This window comes from Propithecus coquereli, unplaced genomic scaffold (assembly GCF_000956105.1).
Source record: "Propithecus coquereli isolate 6110/MARCELLA unplaced genomic scaffold, Pcoq_1.0 Scaffold5, whole genome shotgun sequence".
Taxonomy (NCBI): domain Eukaryota; kingdom Metazoa; phylum Chordata; class Mammalia; order Primates; family Indriidae; genus Propithecus; species Propithecus coquereli.
Window position 1 is genome coordinate 5,454,871 of NW_012150840.1, and position 9,145 is coordinate 5,464,015.

At 47.8% G+C, this 9,145-nt stretch overlaps 2 protein-coding genes across 2 annotated transcripts in view; one reads left to right on the forward strand and one right to left on the reverse strand.

Moving 5' to 3' along the window:
• ZBTB25 (zinc finger and BTB domain containing 25) overlaps nt 1-3,053 on the reverse strand; it is a 17,404-nt gene extending 14,351 nt beyond the window's left edge. The window contains exon 1 of the mRNA XM_012656173.1: nt 2,876-3,053. The gene's annotated coding sequence lies outside the window, so the exon portion shown is untranslated. The remainder of the gene's footprint in view (nt 1-2,875) is intronic.
• Nucleotides 3,054-3,758: 705 nt separating this feature from the next.
• Nucleotides 3,759-9,145, forward strand: part of ZBTB1 (zinc finger and BTB domain containing 1) — a 17,802-nt gene continuing 12,415 nt past the window's right edge. The window contains exon 1 of the mRNA XM_012656175.1: nt 3,759-4,124. The gene's annotated coding sequence lies outside the window, so the exon portion shown is untranslated. The remainder of the gene's footprint in view (nt 4,125-9,145) is intronic.

Below are 9,145 nucleotides of genomic sequence, written 5' to 3' on the forward strand. Positions count from 1 at the left end.
GAAAATAACAGTGCTAGTATAGACCTAGAGTATAGTACAGACAAGAGTGATTATAACTTCTGAATATAGGTAACTTCCTTTGCCATGAAACTACAGTCCCATGAACACATTACCCATGTGGGCTAATAAAACCCTTTAACTAAAATGCCTATAGTGTTTCAGAAGAAACAAAACATCCATGTACAATTGATTTGTAACCAGGGAAGAAATGAATTAGAAAAATTTCAAAAACAGCTGACAACACTTAAAACACTTTTTTCCAAATAAGGGAAAGAAAGGAAAGAAAGAAATAAAATTCCTGCTAGCAAAGGAAAAGCCAAGTGTAAATAGATTTAATCAATAATCTTAAACTGATGTTTGCTTCAAACACTTTCTTCTTCCTCCATTCTCCTTAAGCGGGTTCAAGTATCAATATCCTTCCTTTCCTAGGGAGAATACTGTTCTGGATATTTTCAATAGCCTTTATTATGTGTAAATACATTAGGCAAGGCCTTGTGCTAAGTGCTCTATGTACATTATCTTTTTCAATCTTCACTGTGACTAATAAACATTATTTTCATTTCCATTTTACAGATGAGGGAAAAAACCTCGACTTGGGACACACAACTAGCAAACTGAGATAAAAAAAAGTCAGGTCTAGCACCATAGCCTCTGTTAATAACTATAAACTGGAACAATATTTTTCTTAACTTTCTCCTATCAAAAGACTGAAGTTCACATGCTATTTGGAATAAATAAGCAAAAAGGGGGCACAGGAAGTGGTGTAGAAGTACTTTATAATTCATCAAGATAAGAGCACCTGCACTGTTTTAAACCAAGGAAAAAACCTGCAATAATATAAAACCCCTCTTTTCTGGCCCTGTTATTGCTGAAAAGGACAGGCTGGTCAAGCACCACCTACAGACCATAGTAAATAAATCACTTTGCTTCAGTGGTGGGGAGGGCATTATGCAACACTTCCCAGCACAGCCCTGGCCAGGATATTTTATGGCCAAGGCACTTGGGCCCCTCCTCCCCAGCTAGACAGCCTGGCTCCTTTGCATTCCCCTCAGGAGATAGGGTGGAAGCACAAGCTCCACTTTCTAAGGCACAGAGGGCAGCTGAAAGTCCTGCTTGGCCTCTCTGGGCAACCACAGGCGCCAATAAATCAGCCACAGGCGATTCTCTCATCCCCTTCCCGGCCTGAAGTGGGTGCAAGATATAATGCAAAAGATCACTGACTGGACTTAAGAGATAAGTGATCTAGGCTTAAATTCACTGCAAATGACTACATCACCGCAGCTAGGTAAATATCTCTGAGCCTGTTTCCTCAGGCTTGTAACATGGAGACAGGGCCATCTCCTTTTTGTTAAGAATTCAAAATTCATCTATAAAAGCAGCTAGTATGGGACCTCACCCATCAGGTACTCAATAAACAGAGACCAACTTGAGCAGAATCCATCTCCACTACAACCAAATAAGACATTCAGGGTAGTACTGGATAAAAAAAGTGTAGCAGGTTTTGGGGGGTCCCTGCCTGCTTCCTGCAGGCCATCCCCTGATGTTTCACTGCTTCCCAGACATCAAAACCAACTGATTCCCATCCCAGCTGATGTCTGATAATGAATTCATGGTTTACTCTCAACTAAAACACATCCAGATTGCTAAAGAGGACTTTGGTGACTTAAAGAAGCAACTAATGCTGCAAATGTTAGTTTTTCTTGCAGAGAATAAGGCTGAATTGGGGGGGGGGGGCGGTGGCTTTCAGGTCCAAAGTCCATCATAGGCAGCCTAGCCCACCTAGAAATAGTGCCAACTCCACTATTCCTGAGCACACAATGGCCAAGCCTGACTTCTCAATAACCTGAATCAAGCCAGTGTAAACACCTTTGACGATAATTCTCCACAGTGAGCGGGTTAAACCGGCAAAGCAGTCTTGGCATGGTGGAGAGTGTAATGACCAAGGTGTCTGGATGGAGTCTTGAAGTCTAGTTATCAAGAGGTATAGCTCAATCAAGCTATAACTACACTTTAGGCCTGGTGTCTTCTCTGTAAAAGGATATGGATGAAATGGATTTTCTATAAGGTACCTTTCAGCTATAAAATTTGAGATTCCAAAGTGTACATTACACACTTGACATAATCCCGTGAATCAGTAGCTTTATGAGAAAGACTTGAGTCTTAGGAGAAATAATGCCAAATTTAATCCCTTGGAGGGATACGGACGTTAATTTATGAAACACGTTAGCTGCTGTCAAGTTCCAGGTACTGCCTTATGCGCCAAGTAACTGGTAACAGTTTGATTTCTCCAAATTATGAGTGCTAGGGAAGGCAGTGATAACACGGGTGAGCTTCCAAAAACTGGATTTGTTTAGAACGAGATAAAAAAATTGAAAAAAGAAAAATATATTATTGGGGAAGGGCTTCCTACCCTAGAAACTGGGTAATCACAAACTGGGAAGGAGGACAGTGGCCGCAGCGTCCTCGAAGCCTGCATCTGGAGACTCGCCCGTTTGCAAGAGGGGTCGGGCCGGCCGCCCAGGAAATGCGGCAGTCCTGTCAGGGTTTCCTGCTCTGGGTAGCACCCAGGCCCGCAGGGGAGGGCTCCATGCCTTTACGGCGCCCCCCCGCGCGCCATCCCCGCCAACATCAGACCCCAGTGGCCGCCCCGGGAGACAGCGAAGGGTGGCTCTGGGTATCCTCGGCCCTCACTCGAGGTTGCCATTTTCCTCCTGTGCCCTGACTGACATCTCAAACGGACCAAAAACACCCCTCTCCCCGGCTACTTGCATCTGTCTCCCGAAACCGGTGCAGCTGCAGGCCGCCGCCCTCTGCAGCTCGCGGCGGGAGGGCCTGAGCCCAGAGCAGCCCACAGGGGCTGGGCCGCGTCGCTTACCCAGACGCCGCCGCGGCGGCCGGCTGGCTCCTCCGGGCAGGAGGGGCGGGCTCCCGCGCCGCGCACGGCACGCGGCAGCGCCGGCTCACGCACCCCGCGGCCCGCTCTCGCGCGGCTTCCCGCGCCGGCCGCCCAGCAATGAGCCCACGTGACCGCCCGCCTGGTAGCCGGGGAACTAGGGGCGTTAGGGCCGGGGTGTGCGTGCGTGCGTGCGTACGTGCGCGCCCGCCCGCCTGAGTGGCCGGGCGGGGGTCGGCCCGCGCTCTGCCACCACAGTCCCTAGTCGTGACTCTGTAGGCGGAAGCGTGGGGACAAGTCTGAGCGTCACAGGCTCCCCACACAACCGCGTGACCCGGGGACTTTCCCCAGGGTGTGCAAAAGCACGGGCACCCCCTCAATTCTGGGGTGGGGGGTGGGAAAAGATGCGCCCGCGTGTTCGCTGGGGAAGGGGTGAGGGCGTGGGGCCAGTGAGGCCGAGCCGCAGGAGTCTGGGAGGGGAGGTAGGCTGGGCGAGGTGGGGCATGGCGGGGGAAGTGACTCAGGGCCAGAGGCAGACAGGCCCACGGATGGCGGGGTGGGGGGAGCACGGGGAATGGGCGACCCCTAACCGACGGGTCGCGGACGGGACGGGACGCCCCCAGAACGCCTGGGGCGTAGCGCGAGGGAGGGCCCTCCGGCGCAGGGGTCTGACATCTGGGTGGAGTGGGAAAGCAGCATCTTGTCCTTGGGGAGTCAGGAGGAGCCCAGTCCCATCCAGCTGTGCAAACAGCAGGAGGAGGAGGAGGTCCCAAGCCTACCCTTGGGAGAGGGGCGAGAGGGGTGGTCAAACTGCCGCCGCACCGGCCCCCGCGGTGCGGGTTGCGCCAGCCTCTTCGGAGCCCGACGCAGAAACTTGTTGCAACAAACAGGCGACCACGGGTGCCCCTAGCAGCCAGCGGCGGAGTGGGTGGGCGGGCGAGAGGGAGGGGAAGGCTGGCGGACGCCGCAGCGAACTGGTGGGCAGACCCGGAGTCGCCGCGTAAGCGGGGCCGGCTCAGTGCGGTGCGGCAGGCGCGGCTGTGCGGCAGCGGAAGTCCTTTGTTGCAGCACAGTCCCTGGCAGAGCCAGAGCCTCTCCGCGCAGCCCAGCCCGAGCGCCGCGCGCCACCGCCACTGCAGCTCGCGGCCCCTTCGCCTCCGCCCGTCTTTCCCGCGGCTGATTTGCCTTAAACTCCCTAAAATCTCCGCAGCCCTGGTTCCTGCTGTGGCCGGTGAGTATTTGCCAGTTGTGGGGCTATTTGCGCAACTTTGGCCCGGGCCAGAGGGCGACGGGCCGCGGGCCTGGCGGAGTGCGGGGCCGGAGCGGCGCCGACCCGTGCGGGGAGCCGGAGCGCGGCGGACGCGTTGCGAGGACTCGGCGACGGGTGGCTGCCAGGCCGCCTCTTGATGCCGTCGCGCCGGTCCGGGGCGTCGGCCTTCCTGGGTCTGAGGCGAAGCCCCCCGGAGACTAGTTCCCAAATTAGTTACCTTCTTTTCCTTTCTTTTCTGGCTTTATTTTTCTGGTGGGGGGGGAGGGGAGGTGTAGACGGGAGGCGGGAGGACCCGGTTGATTGACGTGCCCAGAGCCCGCTTCTCTTAACTTACAGCTGCGGCTCCGCGGCGGGTGGGAGGGGAAGTGTCCCGGAGCCCGAGGCCGCAGACTTGGGCGCGCTCCGAGGGAGGAGGCGTAAGAGTGGTGCAAAATTCTTGCTACGCTCTTTCCCACCCCCTCTCGCCGGCAGACACGCTTTTTGTTCAGTAAAAAGTGGAAAGTCTGGGATTTGGGAATTTTCAGTGGAAAAGACCTTCTGTTTCCTGGGAAGGACATGCTTTCGCTTCCAGTGGTAGGCGCTTACTAGAAGTTCTGTTAGCGTTCGGTAAATGTGTTGGATGCAGATCGGGAGTCGTTACCACTAAAGTATGTAGGCATGGGTCTGAGCTCAGCCACCCCTCCCAGTCTCCCTTTCTACCTAAGCAACGCGTCTACATGATCTGAAGGGTTGACAGGACATTTTCTAAATTGGGCGCGTCAGGAAGAGGTTGAAAGTCTTTGATGTTTTCTGGGGATAGGACATTTGTATGTGTGTAATAATGTTCTTAAATCTAGTTTCAATGTGGTATGTATATGCCGATTCTCCATTGGTCTAAGTATGTATCAGGACAGGAACGGTTTTCCCTTTGACACTCTAACCCAAGGAGTGGTATGAGGCTTTTTGAGACAACCTAGGATCAGTTTTTTGAGCTGAAGTTGGAGACACTCTGAAGCAGATTTGGTGAAGGAGGCAGTTCTCATAACTTCAAAGCAATCATGGTCGTCTTTGAAACGGAGAAATTAGGTTCTGTGGAATTTTGTCAGTACAAATGGATATGATCTAGAGAAATGGGGAGACTTGAGATAGAAAAAGATAAAACTTGAATGATGACTGGCCTTCATTTGCTCGGAACCTCAAAACTCCTTTGCTGGATATCTAATAAAGTCTCAATAATAACTGGATGGCTTTGGAGATAGATGGGGGTGTCCTCTTCTTAAAGAAACAGGAAACTGAAGCATAGGGGATGTGAAATGCTTTTCCAGAGGTTAATAAACACAAAGTCTGCAGTAGAGCCTTCGGTTAACATACTCATTTTAAAAGCAGGATTTCTCCATTAAGATCACATTTTCATGGTATTGAATAACTCAGGTTGAGCAGTCTTTACTGAAGCTTTTCTAGTCTTCCCACCCCTAATATGATGGCCTACTTTTTGGGGGTTCATGTAAGGAGGGAGGCTGGTGCATCATTGTCAAAGAAGAGAACACCTGTATTTTAACCAGGACCTCAGCAGGACATAAGCACAGTCTCAGCCTCTTGCAAGTCAAGAGCAAGTGGCTGTGTTTTGATTGCACTTTAACACTGCTAAATTTTTGTACTGTTTCCTCATTCTCCTCTTTTGCCAGGCTCTGGGGAAGATACAGTACATGGAGCTTTTTAAGACTATCTCCGGGTTCTTTGCAGCACCATTTCCCTTTCTAATGTGCGGGAGAAAAGAAGTGCCTGCTTTTGGGCCTGTCCCTCTCTATCCTGGAAAAGCACTAAGCCTTTGCTATTAACCTTCTGGCCCGAAGGGGGGAAAACAATTTGGGATAGAAACGCAGAAAAATTCCCATAGATTTTTATTTGTAAGCTATAATCTCTTCCCCCAAAATTGAGGTGTATTTGAGAAACATCTGTTTGAGAGGTCACTTTGGTCCCTGTAGAATGTTTTCTCCTGGCATTTTCTTGTGCTAGTATCTCTTTATGATAAAATAGTGAAATTACTTTGTTTTCATATTCATATGTGAGCCAAATTGAAAGTTACACGTCTTTTTTTTTCTTAAAATGGAAATACTTTTCTTAAATTATAAAATCCATGCTCTTTGTAAAAATTCAGCCTATGCTGGAGTACATAAAACACAAAAATGAAAGTCATTCTGACTCCTACTCCTTAGAAATAATCACAGGGAACAGTCAATTCCTTGTTTAAAATGAGAGAAGGCAACATTTGATCATAGCTGTGCTGCTGTGTGTGCTTCCCTGTGCCTAGGGATGACCTGTGGTGATTGATGAATTGATGGACTCATGTTTTCTTTCTTTTCTTTTTCTTTTTTTGAGACAGAGTCTCACTCTGTTGCCCTGGCTAGAGTGAGTGCCGTGGTGTTAGCCTAGCTCACAACAACCTCAAACTCCTGGGCTCAAGCGATCCTACTGCCTCAGCCTCCCAAGTAGCTGGGACTACAGGCATGCGCCACCATGCCCGGCTAATTTTTTCTATATATTTTTAGTTGTCCACTAATTTCTTTCTATTTTTAGTAGAGACGGGGTCTCGCTCTTGCTCAGGCTGGTTTCGAACTCCTGAGCTCAAACAATCCGCCCGCCTCGGCCTCCCAGAGTGCTAGGATTACAGGCGTTAGCCACTGCGCCCGGCCTTCTTTTTTTTTCTTTTCTTTTTTTTTTTGAGACAGTCTCTTGCCTGGGGTAGAGTGCAGTGGCTGGCATCATCATAACTCACTGCAGCCCTTAAACTCCTGGGCTCAAGCGATCCTCCTGCCTCCGCCTCCCAAGTAGCTGGGACTGTAGGCATGTACCACAACGCCTGGCTAATTTTTTCTGTTTTTGGTAGAGACAGGGTCTCATTCTTGCTGAGGCTGATCTCGAACTCTTGGCCTCATGGGATCCTCCTGTCTCAGCTTCCCAGAGTGCTAGGATTACAGGCATGAGCCACTGCACCTGGCGAGGGCTCATGTTTTCTGTTCACTACTCAGGTTGGTGAGAATTGCCAGGTAGAGGACAGGGGAGTATTCTGCATTGGGCTGATTTAAAATTCTATGATTAAGTAACAGACCTGAGAGTTTAAATATAACTGGGCTGCTATTTTAGGTTTGTCCTTATAAAGTAGTTACTGTACCTTGGCAGTTTAGTTCTTACGTTGTTAATGTTATAATGTTGTCCAACCTCTGATGAATTGATTTATAGGGGCCAAACTCATTAAAACAAAACTCTCACATTTATAGAGAGTTTCCTAATTTATAGTTAGGAAGGAGTGGGTATACTTGCCATGGAGACCACTGCCAAGATATCCCTATCTTGATATGGGACTGGAGTTCCTCTTGATCAGTATCCAAAGATTGCATGCTGAACATATGAAAAGGAAATTAAAGTAAAGAAAGGGCTTATTGATTGTGCTGTTTGCAGATGTGGCGTGGAAGGGACTGATAACTGGGGAGTGGGTGGCAGGGACTCAGGCCTGAATATCACTCATAATTGGCATCTTGGTATATATGTAAGATAGATTTCTAAGTATACTTTTGGCACATATAGTCATTTGTGTATTAACTACAAGAAATCTTTTTTTTGTAAATTAGTCAAGTGCAATAATGAGAAGGGAGGATAGTCGAACAAGGAGTTCAATCTGTAACTGACTGTGATAAGAAATCTAGTGAAAGTACAGAATCACTTATTCCTTAATTAACCTGGTATATTTAAGAAGAGTGAGCTGTGAGGAAGTTGATGTTGTAAAAACAAAGCCCCAAAATAGTACACAGACATTTAATTACAACATTGCTTATTTGAGAGTGTTGGGGACATGAGTATCTTTTACATTACTCTGTTTTTGAATTTAAAATTGTTTTCAAAATAAAATTTGAAAATTAAAGAATTAAATTTTCTGTTAGTTGTCTATGTGAGACACATGCAGTCCTTTTTAGAGATAACTGAAGAGTTCCATCCCCACTTTAAATCTGTAGTATTAGGACAGTGCATGCTCTGGTGGACAGTGGGAGTCAGTACATGGAAGGGGCGTTGGGGAAGGGACAGGTCATTTTTCCTGCAGGATGGGCAGTAGGAGAATGATGAAAACTTTTAGATTGATGAAGAAGGTGACTCTGGGAGGCTTAGAATGTTCCAAAGGTGCTTTCAGTTAATAGTCATACCCAGATCTTTCTGTTGTCTGGTTTACAAAAACTGAAACTTAGGGCTTTCAGAAGAGTCCCAGCTTCTACTTAGAAGATGAGCAATTTGGGGCAAACCAACCAATGAACTTGTTTCTTCATTCTCAAAATGAGGATAATAAAAATACCTATTCAGGATAGTTGTGAGAATTAGTTGTGTGATGTTTGGGAAAATGATTTATAAATTTACAACCACTGTAAAGTTGCCATGATTGAAATAAGCAAAAAACTGATAAGCAAGATAAAACTTATCTACTTCAACATTTATTCATTCAGAAACTCATAAAATATAAACTAAATGTCAGGCATTACGGTAATGCCTAAGAGAATGCCCTGTTCTCAGGGAGCTTACAGTAATGCAGGGGAATCAAATAATTGCAGTACCTGCTTGGAGTGTGGTGGTAGGTATAGCCATCCCAGTTTGCATGATACATTATTTGTCACCCTGTTGTTGTATGTATTGGTTGTCTTGGCAGCACCTCAGAGAGGCACTTGCTTCACCCTGCGATCAGAAAGAAGTTTCCAAAGAGAGTGAGCCAGACCTGGAAAACAGTCTAAGCAAAGGGAATAGCATGTAGGAAAAGTAGGAAGGCTTTTGCCACGTTAGGCTATGTGGGATGAGGGGGAATCTTAAATAGATTTAAGGCCTAAAAATGGAGTTAAGCTTTGTAGAATGAACAAATTTTTTTTTTTTTTTTTTAGAGACAGGGTCTTGCTCTGTTACCTGGACTAGAGGGCAGTGGTGTCATCATAGCTTACTCACTGCAACCTCAAACTCCTGGGCTCAAG